This window comes from Pelophylax lessonae (genome assembly GCF_965119305.1).
Source record: "Pelophylax lessonae genome assembly, chromosome: 12".
Taxonomy (NCBI): Eukaryota; Metazoa; Chordata; class Amphibia; order Anura; family Ranidae; genus Pelophylax; species Pelophylax lessonae.
The window spans coordinates 126050807-126071914 of record NC_138779.1 but is presented as its reverse complement, the minus strand read 5'-3'; the positions used below and the strand labels follow the sequence as shown (position 1 = coordinate 126071914).

The following is a 21108-nucleotide window of genomic DNA, read 5'->3' as shown; positions in this document are numbered from 1 at the left end:
GGCTCCGCCATCTCTTTAAGTACAGTGCATTGCGAAGTATTCGGCCCCCTTGAATGTTTCGACCTTTTGCCACATTTCAGGCTTCAAACATAAAGATATAAAACTGTAATTTTTTGTGAAGAATCAACAACAATTGGGACACAATCATGAAGTGGAACAAAATTTATTGGATATTTCAAACTTTGTTAACAAATAAAAAACTGAAAAATTGTCCCCTTTACTTTCAGTGCAGCAAACTCTCTCCAGAAGTTCAGTGAGGATCTCTGAATGATCCAATGTTGACCTAAATAACTAATGATGATAAATAGAATCCACCTGTGTGTAATCATGTCTCAGTATAAATGCACCTGCACTGTGATAGTCTCAGAGGTCCGTTTAAAGCGCAAGGGCATCATGAAGAACAAGGAACACACCAGGCAAGTCCGAGATACTGTTGTGGAGAAGTTTAAAGCTGGATTTGGATACAAAAAGATTTCCCAAGCTTTAAATATCCCAAGGAGCACTGTGCAAGCGATAATATTGAAATGGAAGGAGTATCAGACCACTGCAAATCTACGAAGACCTGGCCGTCCCTCTAAACTTTCAGCTCATACAAGGAGAAGACTGATCAGAGATGCAGCCAAGAGGCCCATGATCACTCTGGATGAACTGCAGAGATCTACAGCTGAGGTGGGAGACTCTGTCTATAGGACAACAATCAGTCGTCTACTGCACAAATCTGGTCTTTATGGAAGAGTGGCAAGAAGAAAGCCATTTCTTAAAGATATCCATAAAAAGTGTCGTTTAAAGTTTGCCACAAGCCATCTGGGAGACACACCAAACATGTGGAAGAAGGTGCTCTGGTCAGATGAAACCAAAATCAAACTTTTTGGCAACAATGCAAAACGTTATGTTTGGCGTAAAAGCAACAAAGCTCATCACCCTGAACACACCATCCCCACTGTCAAACATGGTGGTGGCAGCATCATGGTTTGGGCCTGCTTTTCTTCAGCAGGAACAGGGAAGATGGTTAAAATTGATGTGAAGATGGATGGAGCCAAATACAGGACCATTCTGGAAGAAAACCTGATGGAGTCTGCAAAAGACCTGAGACTGGAATGGAGATTTGTCTTCCAACAAGACAATGATCCAAAACATAAAGCAAAATCTACAATGGAATGGTTCACAAATAAACATATCCAGGTGTTAGAACGGCCAAGTCAAAGCCCAGACCTGAATCCAATCGAGAATCTGAGGAAAGAACTGAAAACTGCTGTTCACAAACGCTCTCCATCCAACCTCACTGAGCTTGAGCTGTTTTGCAAGATGGAATGGGCAAAAATGTCAGTCTCTCGATGTGCAAAACTGATAGAGACATACCCCAAGCGACTTTCAGCTTTAATCGCAGCAAAAGGTGGCGCTACAAAGTATTAACTTAAGGGGGCTGAATAATTTTGAGTTTGCTGCACTGAAAGTAAAGGGGCCAATTTTTCAGTTTTTTATTTGTTAAAAAAGTTTGAAATATCCAATAAATTTTGTTCCACTTCATGATTGTGTCCCACTTGTTGTTGATTCTTCACAAAAAATTACAGTTTTATATCTTTATGTTTGAAGCCTGAAATGTGGCAAAAGGTCGAAAAGTTCAAGCGGGCCGAATACTTTCGCAATGCACTGTATATTATAAATCTGAGAAATACGATGTTTTGACTTCCTCTGCTAGTTACACAGACGTTCAAATGTAAGAAGTTCCTCTTCTGACCTAATAGCCTGCGATAGTTTTAATATGAAGTGTCTCAGCTGGAAATGCCACCATTCATTTAAAAACATTAATTCATTTTTATGTTTTAAATACTAATATAAACAAATTTTCCCTTTTTCATTATGTCCAAATTGTGTCCCATTTCCCGGTAAAAAATAATTTGTCCCTGTGAGTGAAAATAACGGTGCATTATACTCCCATTTTGCTATAAATTAAATCCCAATCTCTAAATGCATTTCTAGTCAACTCGTGTGTATTTACATCTAACTTTCTGTACTTATGTGATACCCAAATATTATCACCCAACCGTGTTTTACTGTTTTACTGAATTTTCTATTTTTACCTATAATTTGTTGCTATTTGTTTTTCCCCATTCCACCAATTGTGATATTACTACGGCATTGTAATCTCTTTTAACCACTTGCCGACCGGTCACGTTGACCGTACTGCGGCAAAGTGGCTCGATTTCGTCCAGCGACGTAGACCTACGTCGCTGGACTCCTCCCCCTGTAGGCGGCGCTTGCGCTGCCGGAGGCGTGCTCCCGCTGTTTTCAGTCACAGCGGGAGTCGGGCCAGGGGAGGAGCGGCGGCGATCACCGCTGCTCTTCCCCGATCGTCGGGGAATCGAGTTTGGGGATCCGCCCGCTCTGCTGAACATGCGATCTGTCCTTGTGTCACTCAGTCACCTCCCCCCCACACACGTCAGTAAGCACCAGGCATACATTAACCCCTCCCTCTCCAATAAAATGAACCCCTTCCCTGCCAGTGTCATTTTTACAGTAACAGTGCATATTTATAGCACTGATTACTAAATGTCACTGGTACCCCCAAAAGTGTCAAAAATGTCAGTCAAGGGTCCGATCTGTCCACCGCAATGTCGCAGTCCCGCAAAAAAAAAATCGCAGATCGCCGCCATTACGCGTTAAAAAAAAACACCAAAAATGACAGAAATCTTTCCCTTAGTTAGTAAACGCAATAACTTTTGCGCAAACCAATCAAAATACGCTTATTGTGATTTTTTTTACCAAACATAGGTAGCAGAAAACAAATTGGCCAAAAATTTAAAAAAATTTTAAATTTTTACATTTTTGGGGGGGGAATTCCATATAAAAAATTTTAAAAATATTGTTATTTTTTCAAAATAAACACTCTTTTTTTGTTTATAGCGCAAAAAGTAAAAATCGCACAGGTGATCAAATACCACCAAAAGAAAGCTCTGTTTGTGGGGAAAAAGGGACGTAAATTTCGTTTGGGTACAGCGTCGCACGACCGCGCAATTGTCAGTTAAAGTCGCACAGCGCCGAATCGCAAAAAGTGGCCTGGACGTAAGACAGCAAAATCCTCCGGTGGTAAAGTGGTTAAGGTCTGGTGCCGCTAAACCCCCTTGTGCTTTATCTTTACTTAGTGTTGAGTACTGCATTCTTGGTTTCTTTTTCCGCCATATAGACTTTGGTATCATTGCTTTTATGATTTTAAAATAGTTCTGTGGAATATGTGTTGGTAACATCTGAAATTTATAAAGGATTTTCGGAACTATCAACATTTTTACCATATTAATCCCTCCCATCCTTGAGAGTGGTTTGGCTGTTACTTTTTTTAATTTCTGCTCTGGATTTGTTCAGTAATGGTATATAGTTTGCTTGATATAACTTTTTTAAAAATTAGGTTAGATTTATCCCAAGATATTTTAGCTCTTCTCCCCCCCCCCCCCCCCCAGGTAAGTGGGAATTCTTTATGTAAGGCTAGTTCTTTTTTTTTTTTTTGTTCATATTTATATTTAGAATTTCAGATTTTACAGGATTCATTTTTAAATTTGATAAAGCTCCATACCTTTTCATTTATTTTATTCAGTTTGGTAGTGTAATTCTTGGTTTGGTTATATAAAACAAAATATCATCGGCATATGCCTCAACTATATGTTATGCATCTCCGATCTTTACCCCTCCTATATCTGCGCTGTTCAGTATGGTGGCAAAGAATGGCTCCAATGACAACATGAATAAGAGGGGGGAGAGCGAACATCCCTGTCCTGTACCGTTATACATCTCAAATGGTGCAGATAGGGTTCCATTAACCTTTACCGATGCAGGTGGATGTTTACATAATGGTTTAATCTATTGGATCATCTTTGGGCCCAGACCTATCACTTCTATTGTATTCATCATGAATTCCCAGTCTACCCTGTCAAATTCTTTTTCAGCATCTATTGACAAAGGTTGCGCCATCACCTCCCTCTTTTTTGCATTAAGAGCAGAGTTCTTATCACATTATCCGTCCCTTCTCTCCCCATAATAAATCCCATCTGATCTACATGTATCCATTCGAGCATCAACTCTTTTATTCTGGTAGCTAAGACTTTGCGTATAATTTTGTATCCGCATTTAATAATGCTATAGATCTGTAGCTGGAATACAAATTACATATTTTCCCTTATTTGGTATCACTGTGACAAAGGCCTACAATGACTCTTTCCTCATACCCTTTGCTTCTCCAAATCCATTCATATAGGAACATAGTTTAGATAATAATCGTTCTTTAAATATCTTATAATATCTAATCGTGAACCCATCTGGCTCTGGGCTTTTTCCTATTGCTGTATTTTTTAATGCTGATTCAATTTTTTCTTTTGTTATTGGTTCTTCTAGTAATTGCAGTTTTTCCTCTGATACTTTAGATAGTTTTGCATCTCTAATATATTCCTGTATTTTTTTTTTTCATTCTATTTAATTCTATTTCCTGAGGCCCTTTTAGTCTTTCCGAGTACAGGGAACTATAGTATTTTTGGAAGACTTCTGCGATTTTTGATGTCGAGTACACTATCTCCCCTTGCTCATTTTTCATTTTTCCTATGAAGTTAATTGATTTTTTATTTTTTAAAGCTCTTGCTTAAAGTTTGCCAGGCTTGTTTCCCCATTTATATCTGTCTTTAGCTACTCTATTAAATACCATTCTTGTTTCCTGTGCCATTAACTCTTTTATTTCTTCTCTTTTTAGAACTAGGCTGTATAATATTTCTACATCTGATGATTTTTATGTATTTGTTCTAACTCGTATATTTCTGTTATTAAACTTCTCATTTTAGTTGTCCTTTCCCTCTTTTTTTTTTTTGCTTCGATAGAAACCAAAGTACCCCTTATACAAGCCTTATGTTCTTCCCATGTTGTGGCTTCTGATGTTCCTGGGGTTTCATTAGGCTTAAAGTATAGTTGTAAATTTTTTTTTTTTTTTTTTTACCTACTACCTCATTCTCTTGAATCAGTTTCTCATTTAACCTCTAGTTGCTTATCCTATGTTGAGTTTCCACCATTTTTTTTATCTTCATTAGTACTGGGGCATGATCCGATAAAGATATTATTTCTATAGATGTTTTAATTACTGAATCCATCAGTCTATGGTATACCATGATGTAATTCAGTCTAGAGTACGTCCCATGCACTGGGGGGTAGAATGTGTAATCCTTTACACCTGGGTGTTGTACTCACCATACATCCACCAACTGGGTTTGATACAGTTCCTTCTTCGCCCTCCTCAGCTGATGGCTTTCATTCCCCAGTGCATGTGACGTACTATCTATCTATGGGTCCATAAAAAATGGAAGTCCCCAGCCAGTATCTCCATACCTTTTTAAAATTATATTAACTTTCCCACCACCTTCTTCACGTATCGAGTCGGGTTTTTATTTGGACAATATATGTTCACCAAGGTAAATTCCCTCTCCTGTATCTTTCCCCTCAGGAACATATATCTCCCTTCGGGATCTACTAATCTCTCTTCCAGGGAGAATTTTATCTCTTTTGCAAAGCCTATAGCTATGCCTTTTTGCTTTTTTTGTTGTGGAATCTCCATAGTACCATATCGGTGTCTTTTGAATACAATCTAACGTTTACATCATGGGCTATGTGTGTCTCCTATAAAAAGATTACACTTGCAGAATATTGTTTGACTTTTTTAAGAACCTTATGTCACTTTGTTGGGGTATTTAACCCCCTAACATTGTACAGTAAAATGTTTATTGACATCATATTGTCTCTCTTTCCCCTTCCCCACTGCAACCTCCACTTCTCTTGACATTTATTTTCTTTACTAATTGAGTCCCTGGGCTCAAATATTTCCTCTAATTAGAGTGGAGTACATTGGTTTGGAGAACGTGAGAGGATTTCTTTAGTAGGGAGACTCCTCTGCTTATGGTAAAATATACTATCCCCCCATTCCCTTCACCAATCCCCCCCCAACTCCCCTTCCCCACTTCCCTACCCTCTCTCTTCCCAATCTCCCTTACTACTATTCAGTAGAAGTGGAGCTTTTGACCTCCCCCCCCCTCTGGTCAGCGGGTGGACAGGTACCTCCTCCATCTAGATCTTCTCTATCTGTCTATTCTTGGGCTGGGGTGGAACTCAATCTACTGTACCTGGTAATGTCCTACCTCCCTTCTTCGGGATGAGACGGCTCCAAACCCTCCAGGTGCCCACCAGATATCCAGGGATCCCTCCTTCTTATTAACAACCTTACTTTCCCCTTCCCTACTTTTCTCTTTCTGACTATATCTATTCTTTCTCAGGCTAAATGTCCTTATTCCATTGTCTCTTTAAATTCACATCTTATTCTTCTTTGGGACCAGTTGCCATTGTTCAACATCCAGTGGTGGGCCTTCTTTTCTTCTATTTAACCAACAGGAATATCTATCATCGGTAATTACAATTTTTTACAAAAATCTTGGAGTTCCTCCGGTAATCTCAATTTTAGTTAAGGTCTGTTTTTCCGACCCACTAGGCACGCTGGAAATTCCCAATTTTACTGAATTTTATGTTCCCACATTTGGTACAGAAGTGGTTTTAGGACCCTCCTTCTTTCAAATGTTCTACGTGAAAGATCTGCAAAAATCTGAATGATTGACTCTATATACTTAAGTGGCGGTTTGCCTCTCATCCTTCCCCATATTCGTGCCTTTTCTTCATAATTGTTAAACTTTACTATTATGTCTCTTGGAACATCCTTTGCTATATTTTGTGATCTTCTAACCCTGTGGACTCGTTCTATTTTCAAGACTTCTGTTATTGGCCTGCCTAGAAGTGGGTTAAATATTTTTTTTATATTTTTACTAGATCTTCTCCTTGTGGTGTTTTTGTTTGGCCATTTTTTTTCTTCGATTTCAATTTTCCTGGTCTTGTTTGTAATGAGTCCATCTCCTCTTTTAATTCCCTCATCGCTTGAGAATGAGTATCCAGCCTCTTTTCTATATCCTCCACTCTTGTTAATAACTGTCCGAAGTCATTATGTAACATTGCCAAATTTGTCTTCAAGGAGAGTCCTAGTTTATAGAACATTGTTGCCAATTCTGATTTTGTAGGCAATTGGGCTTCAGGATCATTTTCATCGTCCAAGTCTATTTTTGGTTGGTTAGGTGTATTCTTCTCTACAGGTATCTTTTCTTGGACATTTTTGTTTGTTTGTTTCCCCACAAGCTCCCAATTGACTTTCAGAGGTGGCGAGTGGGGAGGGGCCTAACAATGGCGCAGAGCCTGTGCTAGGTACACCAAGTATGCCAGGGATCACCTTCCACATAAAGCGGGCAGAAACTCCCCGCTAAGAGAGGAGAAGCCTGGCTGGCTGGCCCGAGATTTCTGGGGAGTGGTGACTGCTGGAAAGCTGAGGGGAGCTGTGAAGCCGTGGATCCATCCCAGGAGATTCCTCGCTTGGCGGAGGTGGAGGGAGAGCCGAGAAAGAGGACAGGCGGAGGCAGCAGCGTGAGCCAATTCGAGGCAGGCCCACCGATGGAAGTGAGAGATCCAGCGGAGGCCATGCCCGGCGAGGCTAGGAAGCTTGAGAGGAAGCTACAAGAGGGGACCACGCTCGGAGGCTCTCGGCCTGTACTCGAAGGGAACCGACAGCCAGATGAAAGTGGATGAGGGAGGAAGGCAGCAGCAGTTAAACAATAAAGCATAACTTATATTGCAAGATAATATGTGGACATCCTAAACCCCAAAGGAGAAACACGTGCAGAAAAGAAAGAAAGAAGGTCACCACCTGAAGAGTTGCCCCGATGTAGGAGTGGTGAATTATCTCCTCATTTGAACTGTTATCTGTATTTTGTCACCTGTCACTCTATGTAAGATGTACATAGTATGGACTGCAGATATAAAGTGGACATTGTCCAGAAGGGAGACAAACATACAGTAGTGATAGAAGAATTTGTGACTATACAATTGAAGGACATAAAAGGAGATACTCAGAATGAGGGGTAAAACTGGAAGAGGTGGCTGAACAGCAAAATCACCTAGAGTTAGCGATGGCCCTGGGACTATAAAAAAATACATGTCTCACGAAGGAATCATAGACAAGTCAGCTTCTGCTATTTTGAATTTAATTAATTGCCTACAATCTGACTATTATCTATTGCGCTGCACAGAATGTATTTTTATAGGCTGTTTGATGTAAATTAAGAATGTTTTCAGAAATAGAAGTGTTAATAGTTTATTTTTATCAAATACCAAAATGGAAAGTAAATGAACAGACCAGAAGTGAAATCTAAATCAAATCAGAAGATGTCCAGCAGTGCCATCGGCACAGAACAAGCCGAAACCAGTGGGACCCAGGCACACCCATCTACTGTCTGGAGAAGTCAGGGCAAAAGTGGTCTTCATGGAAGAATCGTGCCCAAAAAGCCATACCTCTGAAGTGGAAACAAGGCTAAGCGACTCAACTATGCATGAAAACATATGAACTGGGATGCAAAAAAATGGCAGCAGGTGTTCTGGACCGATGAATTAAAATTTGAAATATTTGGCTGTAGCAGGAGGAGGTTTGTTCACCGAAGGCCTGGAGAGCTGTACACTAATGAGTGTCTGCAGGCAACAGTGAAGCCTGAAGGCAGTTCCTTGCAAGTTTGGTGCTGCATTTCTGCAAATAGCGTTTGGTAAGGATCAATGGTGTCTTCAATCCTGAGAAATACAGGCAGATACCATCAGGGAGGCATGTGATTGGCCCCAAATTTAATCTGCAGCAAGACAGTAACCCCAAACATGCAGCCAATGTCATTAAGAACTATCTTCAGCGTAAAGAACAACAAGGAGTCCTGAAAAGTGATGGTTTGGCCCCCACAGAGCCTGATCTCAACATCATCATGGAGTCTGTCTGAGATTACATGAAGAGACTGAAGGATATGAGGCAGCCTACATCCACAAAAGATTTGTAGTTAGTTCTCCAAGATCTTTAGAACAACCTAACTGCCAAGTTCCTTAACCACTTCAGCCCCAAAAGGTTTACCCCCCTTCATGACCAGGTAATTGTTTGCAATGTGGCACTGCATTAGTTTAACTGACAATTGTGCAGACATGCAACGCTGTACCAAAATAAAATGTATGTCCTTTTTTCCCACAAATAGAGCTTTTTTTTTGTGGTATTTGATTATCTTTTTATTTTTAACAATTTAAACAAAAAAAGACTGACAATTTAAAAAAAAATAAAATAAATTATATTTTTACTTAATGCTATAAAAACACATCCAATAAAAAAATGTAAAAAATCGAATTTATTCATCAATTTAGGCCAACATGTATTTTAGTAAAGAAAATCCCAATAAATGTATATTGATTGGTTTGTGCCTCTACAAACTATGAGATATTTTTATGGAATTTTTATTTATTTATTTTTTACTAGTTATGGCGGGATCAGCGATTTCTAGCGGGACTACAACATTGCGCTGGACAAATTGGACCCCTAACTGACACTTTTGACACTTTTTTGGGGACCAGTGACACCAATACAGTGATCAGTGCTCAAAAAATGCACTGTCATTGTACTAATGACACTGGCAGGGAAAGAGTTAACATCAGGGGCGAGCAAAGGGTTCATTGTGCTACTAGGGAGTGCTTTCTAACTGTGTGGGGGGTTATCGGAACTGGAGGAAGACAGAGATCCGTGTTCCTGCCTAGCAGAAACACAAGATCTCCATCTTCCCCTCTGACAGAACAGCGGTCTGCCTTGTTTACATAGGCACATAGGCAGACCACCATTCTGCCTCTCGTTTGAATGATCGGTGGGTCCCGCTGATTGGCTCCTGCTGTGCCCCAGACCCTGTGAACGAAATCACGTACAGGTACATGATTTTGCGCAGGAGAGCCGCCCTGCCACAGTATATCTGTGTAGGGCAATCCATAAGTGGTTAAAAAAGTGTGTGCAAGTGTACCTAGAAGAATTGATTCTGTTTTAAAGCCGGGGGGGGGGGGGGGGTCACATCACATATTGATTTGATTTATATTTTTCTTCTGTTTGCTCACTTTGCATTTTGCAAATTGATAAAAATAAAGAATTAAACATATATTTTTAAAAGCATTCTTTCTTTTATAGCATTTCTTCACACCTGCCTAAGTGCCGGTTCACACTAGTGCGATGCCAGACATCGCATGTGATTCGCACCGCATTGCTGTGCAGATCACATGCAATGTCTGTGCGATGCGATTTCAGCCATACAAAATGTGTGGCTGAAATCGCATCGCATTCGCACCAAAAAGCTGCAGGACTCTTTTTTGGTTCGCACTGGAATTGGATTGTATGGGTGTTCACACCTATGCGATCCAATTCCTGCACCATTTCACAGTTCGCACTGTGATCTGCAAACTAATATGGGGGTGTCATTAACTTTACATTGACACCCCCCCCCCCCCAGCGATTCGCAGATCTCAGTGTGAATCATTGAGCGATTCTGGTGTAATGCGGGAACCGGCACTGATTTGCAGGGTTTCCCGCATCGCACCAGTGTGAACCGGGACTAAAACCTTTGCACAGTATTGTATGTCTGTGGAAGAAACAGCAGCTCATCCCTTATCTCAGAGAAACAATAGGCCATTACTCTGAACAACTCCAAAGTAGCTCAATGTTTTTCCTCTTGAGTTGTCAGTGATTCGTAGCCTGAGCTTCATCCAATCCTGCCAGAATTTCCGGCATAGGAAATGCTTATCTATTGGTTCAGCAGTGGTGTGTTTGGGATCAGAGAGATGCAATCCTGTTGGGCTCTTATTTATCAATGTATTGGAAAGAAGGTTGTAGAGATAAGATTGACAGGCATGGAAAGTGAAAGAAGATGGATGGGCAGTAAAATTAGGTAGTCTATTGGTCAGCAATGTAAGCAAAAAAAACGGAGCATGTGTTCCAAAAGGAAGGAGAAATGACATTGTTAAGATAGACATACACTCCTAGAATTTAATGCAATTTATTTCATTTTAAGAATGTTTGCTTGCTTCTCTAAATGTTGTAGGCTCAAATCGACATTTTTTTTTAAACACGTAGTGAGGAGAAAATTAGAAGGAACTAAACTGTAAATTTTTCCCCAATGAACAAATTTAACAGTGTATATACAGTATCTTACCAAGTGTGTCTTGTCTACAGTCAAGCATGGTGGTGGGAGTGTCATGGTCTGGGGCTGTATGAGTGCTGCCGGCACTGGGGAGCTACAGTTCATTGAGGGAACCATGAATGCCAACATGTACTGTGACATACTGAAGCAGAGCATGATCCCCTCCCTTCAGAGACTGGGCCTCAGGGCAGTATTCCAACATGATAACAACCCCAAACACACAAGACGACCACTGCCTTGCTAAAGAAGCTGAGGGTAAAGGTGATGGACTGGCCAAGCATGTCTCCATACCTAAACCCTATTGAGTATCTCTGGGGCATCCTCAAATGGAAGGTGGAGGAGCGCAAGGTCTCTAACATCCACCAGCTCTGTGATGTCATCATGAAAGAGTGGAAGAGGACTCCAGTGGCAACCTGTGAAGCTCTGGGGAACTCCATGCCCAAGAGGCTTAAGGCAGTGCTAGAAAATAATGGTGGCCACACAACATATTGACACTTTGGGCCCAACTTGGACTTTTTCACTTAGGGGTGTACTAACTTTTGTTGCCAGCGGTTTAGACATTAATGGCTGTGTGTTGAGTTATTTTGAGGGGACAGCAAATTTACACTGTTATACAAGCTGTACACTTACTACTTTACATTGTAGCAAAGTGTAATTTCTTCAGTGTCGTCACGTGAAAAGATATAATAAAATATTTTCAAAAAATGTGAGGGGTGTACACACTTTTGTGAGATACTGTAGTTTTTGTTCCAAAATCGAACGTTAAAAGTAAACAAAATTTTGAAGTATTATTGAATGACATTCATCAAACTTTAGAATGTTCATATAAATGTTTGCTTGAAAATATACTAGAGCATGGCCAGCCTAATTTGCTTCTAAATTCAAAAAGTTTTTTTTACTTGAATTCATTCATTGCATTAAGGTAAAAAAAAAAAACATTACCTGTTCTACTGACCCCCATCCAGAAACACCTACCTGGCTTCTGTCACCACTCTCATCATTTCCTGGTCTAATAGGGAGATAATGAGGGCAGCAGAAGCCATAGGCTACTCCTGCTGTCAGTCAAACTCCTTTTAGGTGGTGTAAGGGGCGTAGGTTGCTGGTGCTGTGTGTGTCTATGGACACACGCAGCTCTGCTCAGGAGTGCGCGTGCATGGGTGCCTCCATATCACCCCACTTGCTAAGCAGACACCAGGAGGAGGGAGGGGTCAGACAGCGCTGGTGGGAGACTGCCAGAACAGGAGGTAAGGGACCATTCTGTGCAATATTGATGGAGATAAAGAAAATGAATAAGGGAATACAGTAGAAAAAAAAAATGAAATGCAGATATAAGTGAATGGTCTGTATTTTAATTGCGGGGCTTGTCCTTATGAAACATTCTATGTGTTTTAGATGGCTCCACCCTACGGCTCTTTCACACTTGCGGTGCCCTCTAAAGAGTGTTTATTTCAGAGGTCATTTGACAGGTCGAGCAGACCCCCACCCCCACAGCAACAATGGACTACCCACAACAAAATACCACCCCCAGCAAAAAAATAAAAAAATACCCCCAGCAGTAACAACAGATCTCCCAGCAGCCAGTATCAATAGACCCCACAGCAGCCAGCAACAATAGACCTCTCCCTCAACAGTAAATACCCACCAGCAACATAAGACCCCCTAGCAACCATAGATTCCCCACTAGCAATAATAGACCCTCCAGGACACCCCACACCCCTTGCCATTAAATACATTCAGTGATGGAGGTGCCGGTACTGCGTTCCCCCACAATCCCACTGAAAAAAGGCCCTGGTTAGCATTAGGCTCCGCCACTCCCAGCCACCTGTCTGAAAGAGCCCTAAATGACCTAAAAAAAAACACTTTCTAAACATGCTAGGGATTGTGTACATAGTCCTAAGAAGTACATTAGAGTGTAACTAACAGCAAATTGTTTTTTTATTTTTATTTTGGATAGAGTAAAGGGGGGTTATAACCCCTGCCAGTTTTTTTTTTTTTTTGCCATCTCTGTCCAATTGGATACATTTCTCTTTACTTCCTGTCCCATAGCCAAAACAGGAAGTGAGAAGAAATCCCTCGGAAGTGAGTAAATCCTTCGGTGCCCCCAGGATCATCAGAACTAGTGTCCCAGTTGGAAGATTTCCCTTCTATTACTGTGCTGATGTTAACTCAAAATTTGTGATTTTCATTGATAACGGTAAACATGACCTCAAGTCGCCCCAAGTCGCTTGTCATTACAAATTCAATGTAAATGAATGAGAGCCATCTTAATATGCACTACTGAAGTAGCTCCGACTTCAGAAAAGGTTCCTGTACTACTTCAAGGCGACCTCTCTCCGACTTGTGCACATAGACTTCAATGGGAGTCGCCTCTAAGTCGGATCATTATCTATTTTCAAGCGAATGTGATCAGACTTTCCAGGAAGAAGAAAAAGATTACCCAGGCATTCACCACAGACAAAGTCGCCTATCATTTAAGTCTCTTTTAAAGTCTCGCTAAAGTCGAACTAAAAAGTTGCTCCTTCATGGGGCGGCTTTCCGGTTGCAGTTGTGTGAACCGGCTCTAAGTGTTCCTAAATTTCTTTGACTTGCCTCTTTGCTGCGTTAATTTGCCTTAGGCACCATTCACATATAGGCGTTTCGGATCGCTGGCAGAATTGCCACGATTCTCCCCGCGATCCCGAACCATTGCAAGTCACGGAACGCCTGTGCGATTCCCGTGACTTGCAATGGCACCCCAAACGCGGCTCGATTTTGCCGCGATTGTCGCACAACGAATCGCGGTAAAATTGCGCAAATAGAATCACGGGACGCCTGTCACCCAAAAAAAGTACAAGAAAATTCTGTTTGCATGATTTTACTGCGATTTATTGGGGGACAATTGCAGCAAAATCGTGCTGCGTTTGGGGTGCCATTGCAAGTCATGGGAATTGCACGGGCGCCCCACAACTTGCAATAGTTCAGGATCGTGGGCAAAATCGCGGCAATTCTGCCTGCGATCTGAAACACCTCTATGTGAATGGAGCCTTAAAGCTGCTTTAGGGTTGTTTTGAGTTGCTTCAGAGTTGCATTTAGTTACATTTGCATTCACTTTGACTTGTATGGGGAAACATTGATCTGATGCAGCTTCTAGCTACAGTATAACCACAACTTCAATGTGCTCCATCCCTGAATTTTTAGAAGCTGCAAACAATTGTTCACCTTTATATCTTTTGTAACAAGAAAAAAACATTCTCCGCAAATGGATATGTCCCTATCAGCCCAATGTCTCCCCATATTGTTTGTAGATAAGCTGTCTTATGTTTTCTGTAGACATGTGTGGTTCGTTTCGTTCCCAATAAATATTCCGACTCATTTTTAGTTATTCGGAGGTTCAGATGTATCCGAATACCTAAATAACAGCATAAATGAAGTTTACCAAATGCTCCGAATAACGAAACGAAATTTGTCTGAATTTCCGAAAATTAGAATTGAATTTTACATCCAATTTCATTTGAATCTGAACTGTACACATATTTCTGAAATCAAAGACATAAGTCAAAGACAAAAAATAATGCTGTTTTTGTTAAACCATATATGATTTAAAGAGTCATTGTATTCATTTGATGAAGATTTTTCTTTTGTTTCTTCATCTTGCAGCATTCGAATAAAAAAAAAAAATCTTACATTTTCAATTCATCTAATTCGAAATGTATCGGTTTGAATGTTTTGAGTCGAAAAAAAAAATTGGTAAGTTCGAAAAAGACATAAAACGAATTCTGAATATCAATTCCAAACATGAATCCCGAATACAAATTGAACTAATCAACCAAATTTAACAGAATTAAATAACTAAATTAATGAATTTAAATGAAACAAAACTAATTTTTTTGTCATGCACATGTCTAGTTTTCTGAATATAACATGTGGAGGCCTCCCTATACAAGGCAGCAATATTTTTTGATGTCTGGGAATCCTTCATTCAAGCTTTGCCTGTTGATACTGTGCAGTCTATAGTACAATGTTTTCAATATACTCAATGGTATCAAACCAGACTATAAACTAATGACCCTCCAATTGATCCCCCACCTTCCTCCTAAACCATATTTTATGTCCCATTAACCACCAGTGCTTTGCTTTTCGGCACTACACTACTTTATATGGTAATTGCGCGTTCATGCTACACCGTACATAAACTAAATTTATATAATTTTTTCCCACATATTGAGCTTTTGGTGGTATTTGATCACCACTTGTTTTTTTATTTTTTGCAATATAAACAAAAAAGACGAAAATTTTGAAAAAAACTCAATATTTTTTACGTTCTGCTGTAAAACATATCCAATAAAATGTTTTAAAAAAATCAAATTTCTTCTTCTTCTTCTTTTGGTCAACATGTATTCTGCTATATGTTTTTGCTTTTGGCTGTTCTGGGTTCTGCTGGTTGCAGGCTCAACTGCTTTCCCCTGATTTCTGGAAGGTTCCAGAATTTAGTGGGTGGACGAGGCAGACCCTCACTTGCATATGCATACAGCCTCAGTCAATCCCTGGCAGGAAGAATGGCCAGTAGGGGGTTGAGATGTGTATAAATAGGCTGGGGTCCGGAGCAGTAAGGTCTCTTGTCCTGTGGGAGAAGATCCAGTCAGAGTGCTGGGGCCCTCTGGAGTACATAGCTGATGTTCACAAGAGGCCAGACTGTGCTGGCTGTATTGTTCCAGGTTCCTTTCCCTATGAGGCACACTGCAGCCAGGCACATAGTTCACAGCCTAGCTCAAGTTAGAGCTGGGGGACCCACCTCCAGAGTTCCTGGGATCAATTACAGGAAGTTCACAGAGGATCTAAGCTGGAGGCACACAATACAGGAACTGTCTGGTACTGGTGGAAAGCATTCAGGTACCCAGGGCACAGTGAGTGTCAAGCTTGAAAAGATCCCAGAGACTGTCTCTGTTAACTTTTGGAAAAGTTAACTGGCTTTGGCTTTACTTTTGCAATGGAGCCCCCTGAGCTGTAGTCCACTAAGCACTAGCTTCATGAGTGTGGGTGAACCCTGAAGAGACAGTATAGTTAGAAGTGTCCTCCATAATCTTTTCTGCTAAACGTGGAGTATCCTAAGAATCACCCTGCTCCCTACGCCAGGTAAATCAGCATTAAACTGCATAAAGATATGCGCTGCCTATTTCATAAGTTGGGAGACTGTGAACTATGTGCCTGGCTGCAGTGTTCCTCACAGGGAAAGGAACCTGGGACAATACAGCCAGCGCAATCTGGGGTATGTGCTACACCAGAACAGGAATATGGGGGAAATCATCCAATGAGGACACTAGTTCTGGAGAGCCTGATAACAACCAGGAATTCCATCACTTTGGATGAATTCCCTCTTCCTACTTCCGGTTGTAGTTATGGGATGAAAAATGAAGGGAAATCTCCCCAATGTGGCACAGATGGCAAAACACTGTCAGGAGTTATAATCCTTCATAACTATATCCAAAATAAAAACTAAAAGCTATTTTTTTTTCTTAAAATAAGAAAAGGGTGTGCTTACCTACTCTGTGTACAACGATATTGCATAAGGCAGCTTCTTACCTCATATTTGGCAGCCCTCCTTGGCACTATCAGCTCCTTTTTTACTACGAGCACCTCATCAGCAAGCCGGCTGGTAAGGGAGCACCCGTGCATATGTGTTCCCAAGCCAGGCTGTGTGCCTCCATAGACACCCACAGCACCGACAAGCCATACCTCCTCACTGGAATTTGACTAACAGCAGCAGGAGCCTATGGCTCCCACTGTTTTTAGTGTCTCCTGTGAGACCAGGAAGATAGAGCAGCAAAGATGGCGCTGGAGCGGTAATGCAGGGAATGCATTAGGGTAAAAACATTTCAACTTTAGCACCCTTTTAAGTCTACAAACAGGGCCAGTGCTACCACTAGGCAAACTAGGGCACAGTCACCTGGCAAAGGCTGACTGGGCTGGCCACCACAGACTTGCCTTAAAACAGGGATGGCGCCAGCATTGTAGGAGGTGCAGCATCAGGAGAGGCGGCTTCCCTCTGTAGGCTCTATGGTGGCGGACTGCCTGTCTAGTCTCGCCACCGCTGCCTACCTGTTAGAACTATTGGTTGCTGGACCCGCCTAGCATCCTAGCAACCAATCAACTGCAGGGAGGCATTCAGTAGAGGGAGCTGTAATTTCCTCTACTAGCTACTCCGCCTTCCAGTGCTGCACTTCCTAGCTTCCTTTTCCCTTGAGGGGACCTACCTGCCGGCCTGGGAGTCCGGTAGTGACTGATGATGATCATGTGAGTGAGGGTACTGGCAGAAAGAGACGAGCAGAGGAGTCCAGGTCGGGTCAGTCTGTTAGGAGAAGCAGTGGAGAGGGCACAGGTGCTGTCAGTGAGGAGTGCAGGAGTGTCCTCACACATCGATTCCTAACCTGTTCCGCACCCAGAAGGGGGGAAGGGACAGAGATAGATTACACTGTACAAGTCACTGACTGCAACATCACCTACTCTACAGGAATGTGATCACCAGAGCCCCCCCCCCCATCAAAGTTCCTAAAATTCCCCCTTAACACAGAGTTCCTATTTACATCAGTATCTGCAGGGTTCCCCCTTACAGTGCAAGGGGGATCTCTGCATGCCCTGATGTTAAAGGGAACTCTGATGTAAAGAGCAATACTGTGGACCATAATGTAAAAGGTAACTCTGATGTAAAGGGGTACTCTGCAGATCATGATGTAAAGGGGAATGCTGCAGACTGTGATGTAAGGGGGAACTCTGTGGACTCTGATGTAAGGGGGGGGGTTCTGGTGACCAGAGACCACCTTACATCAGAGTTCCCCTTTACACCAAGGTCCGCAGCATTCCCCCTTACATTAGGGTCCGCAGGATTCCCTTTATTTCCGGGTCCGCAGGGTTCCCATTTGCACTGTAAATGGTCCTGATGTAAAGGAGAACTCTGATTAAAAAAGGTATTCTGTGAACTCTGATGTAAGGGGAACTCTGGGGACTCTTGTGTAAGGAGGGACTCTGGTGATCAGAGACCCCCTTACATCAGAGTTCCCCTTTACATCAGAGTCTGCAGCATCCCCCCTTACATCAGAGTCTGCAGAGTTTCCCTTTACATCAGGATCTGCTGAGTTCCCATTTAGTGTAGTTCCCCCTTGCAATGTAAAGGGGAACCCTGCAGACTCTGATGTCATGGGGAACACTGGGGGCTCTTATGTAAGGGAAAACACTGGGTACTCTGATGTAAGGGGGGAACACTAGGGACTCTGAGGTAAGCCTGGGCTCTTGGAGTCCTGATGTATGGGTAAGGCTGGGGACTTTGATATATAGGGGAACTCTGATGTGAACACAGGGCTCACCCTAACTGCTGCACTCTTGTTTTGTATGTTGCTAGATTGAAATGTCTCTGTCTTATATAGGGATGTCTCTTTGCTGGAGTTGGCTGTCTTTTTGCTGAATTGAGATGTCTCTTTGCTGGATTTTTGCACATTAAAGGAAATTTAGCAGTTTCATGCTTAGATGTTTTAATATCTTTTAAAAATGTAGAAGTTTGATTTCTTTTTTTTTTTTTTTTTTTGGGGGGGGGGGGGGGAGTGCAAGTAGCTTGTCTTGCCTAGGGCACCAAACAGTCTAGCACCGGCCCTGTCTACTGAAGCATGCTATTGCATAGTAAATCTATAAGCAACAATTAAACTTTCTTGTATTGGATGAGTGCACTTGCAAAGTGTTTGTAGTTTATTCATGTTTTAATGTCTTTTGGTCAGTAATTAAAGATAATTATTACTGATACAGAGTCCCGGGTCATTCCCACAGAGAAATGAAAAATTAAAACAAATTAAATCTAGTGTTTTAGCAGTGTATCTTGTCAGCATGTCATAAATGAGCATCTACTAACTTTAGTAGACACAAGCAGCAATGAAAGCAACCTTGTGCTGGGATGTCAGCACCTACAAAGTGTTAGTAGTTTATTAAATGTTTTTATAATGCCTTTTGGTCTGTAATTAAATACCATTGTTACTGATATAATGTCCCTAGTCAGACGCACAGGGAAATTAAACATAAAAACAATTTAGAACTTGCACTAAGCCAGTTTATCTTGTCAGCAAGCCATAATGAACAGGACTGAGCAACAAAGAAAAAAAAAACCCACATCCAAAACAAATCAGGAAAATATACCTCCAATATCTTTACAGCACCGCTAAAGGGTTTGTCAACCTAAAATTGGTTTTTAGCACTTTTGACATCATGCCTCATTTCGTAAGCATTTTTTTACCTGTAGATCCTGCCAGTAACAACACTTTCTGTTGCAAGGTGGCAACACTAAACCAATGCCTTGCAATTGGCAGCAGCATGGACAGCCTGTTGGGGGAGCTCCCTCAGTTGGCAATTGGGCTACCAATCTAACAGACCTGATAAGCAGCTCAAGGACCAACTAAAGGAGTGCATATGGCAGGTTACCATGTTGCTGCTAATTGCAAGGTTGTGGCTTTCTGTTGTTGGACTGTAATAGGGAGAGCGTCTACTGGCAGGATCTCCAAGTAAGAAACTTTGCAACAGATGCACAAAAAACTATTGTTTAACCACTTAGGCTCCGTTCACATGTAGGCGTTTTGGGGCGTTTTTGGGGAGTTTTTCTGCTCTAGGATCAGCTCTCAAAACGTGCAACAAGACAAATCCTATTCATTTCAATGGCCCCTGTTCACATCTGAGCGTTTTGACGCTGTGAGCAAAACGCCCAACGCTCAAAAAAGTACATGAGCTTCTTTATGGGCAGATTACAGGCGTTTTCCATTGGTCTCTATTCAATCTAAAAATGCCTGCACAAAAAACGCCTGTAAAAACGCCTGTAAATCGCAGTAAAAATTGCGGTAAAATTGCGGTAAAAAACGCTACGCTCAGGTGTGAATGTAGCCTTAAGGACCAAGCCTATTTTTGACACATGTTGTTTACAAGTTAACCAGTTCTGGACTGGAAGGATTTGCCCCCTTAATGACCAGGCCACTTCATTATTTTAACAGACAATTGCGCGGTTGTGCGACGCTGTACCTAAAAAAAATTGATATCCTTTTCTCCCCACAAATAGAGCTTTCTTTTGGTGGTATTTGATCACCTCTGCAATTTCTATTTTTTGTGCTATAAACAAAAAAAGAGCGACAATTCTGAAAGAAAAAAAATATATATTTTTCACATTCTGCTATATAACAGAATGCGGGAGAACAGCAGACCAAACAGAAATAAACAAAACCGCCAATCACGTTTAACTTCCGTAAAACTAAGAGGGGTATATGCTAATGCCAGGAGCCTAGCTAATAAGATGGATGAGTTGGAAATGTTAGTACATGAGGAAGACATAGACCTTGTGGGAATAGCGGAGACTTGGTTCGACCCCTCACATGACTGGCTGGCCAATATCCAAGGGTATTCGGTGTACCGGAAGGACAGGGTTGGTAAAAGAGGGGGAGGGGTATGTCTCTATGTCAAGAACAATATAAAGGTGCTAGAAAGGAGTGACATTACGGATGGGATGAGCATGGATTTAGAATCTGTGTGGGTTGAACTCGATAGGGAAGAAGATAAGGGAAAAGTAGTTGTGGGGGTTTGCTATAGGCCACCTAACCAAGGGGAGGAGGTAGAGCTGGAATTTTTAGCACTAATAGGTAAAGCGGCAAAACTAGGATCAGTCATCATATTGGGGGACTTCAATTATCCCGACATTGACTGGGAAGAGGGGACTGCACACTCGCATAAGGCCCGGCTATTCACGGAAACCTTACAGGATAACTACATGTCGCAGTTGGTGGATTCCCCTACTAGAGAGAATGCTATCCTGGATCTATTGATCACTAATGACCCAGACATAATCTCGGAGGTAGGAGTCCAGGACAACCTGGGCTCTAGCGATCACAGGATGATCACATTTAGTATAAATAACAATATAAAAAGGCAAGTGGGGAACATAAGAACCCTAAACTTCAGAAGGGCAGACTTTCCAAAATTGTACTCATTGATGGAAAGGGTAAACTGGGACCAAACCCTGGGA

The 21108-nt window shown here is 41.6% G+C and overlaps 1 protein-coding gene across 1 annotated transcript in view; it reads right to left on the bottom strand.

The window, feature by feature from the left end:
• Positions 1-21108, bottom strand: part of LOC309568773 (uncharacterized protein) — an 88739-nt gene that overhangs the window by 14533 nt on the left and 53098 nt on the right. The window lies entirely within an intron of this gene.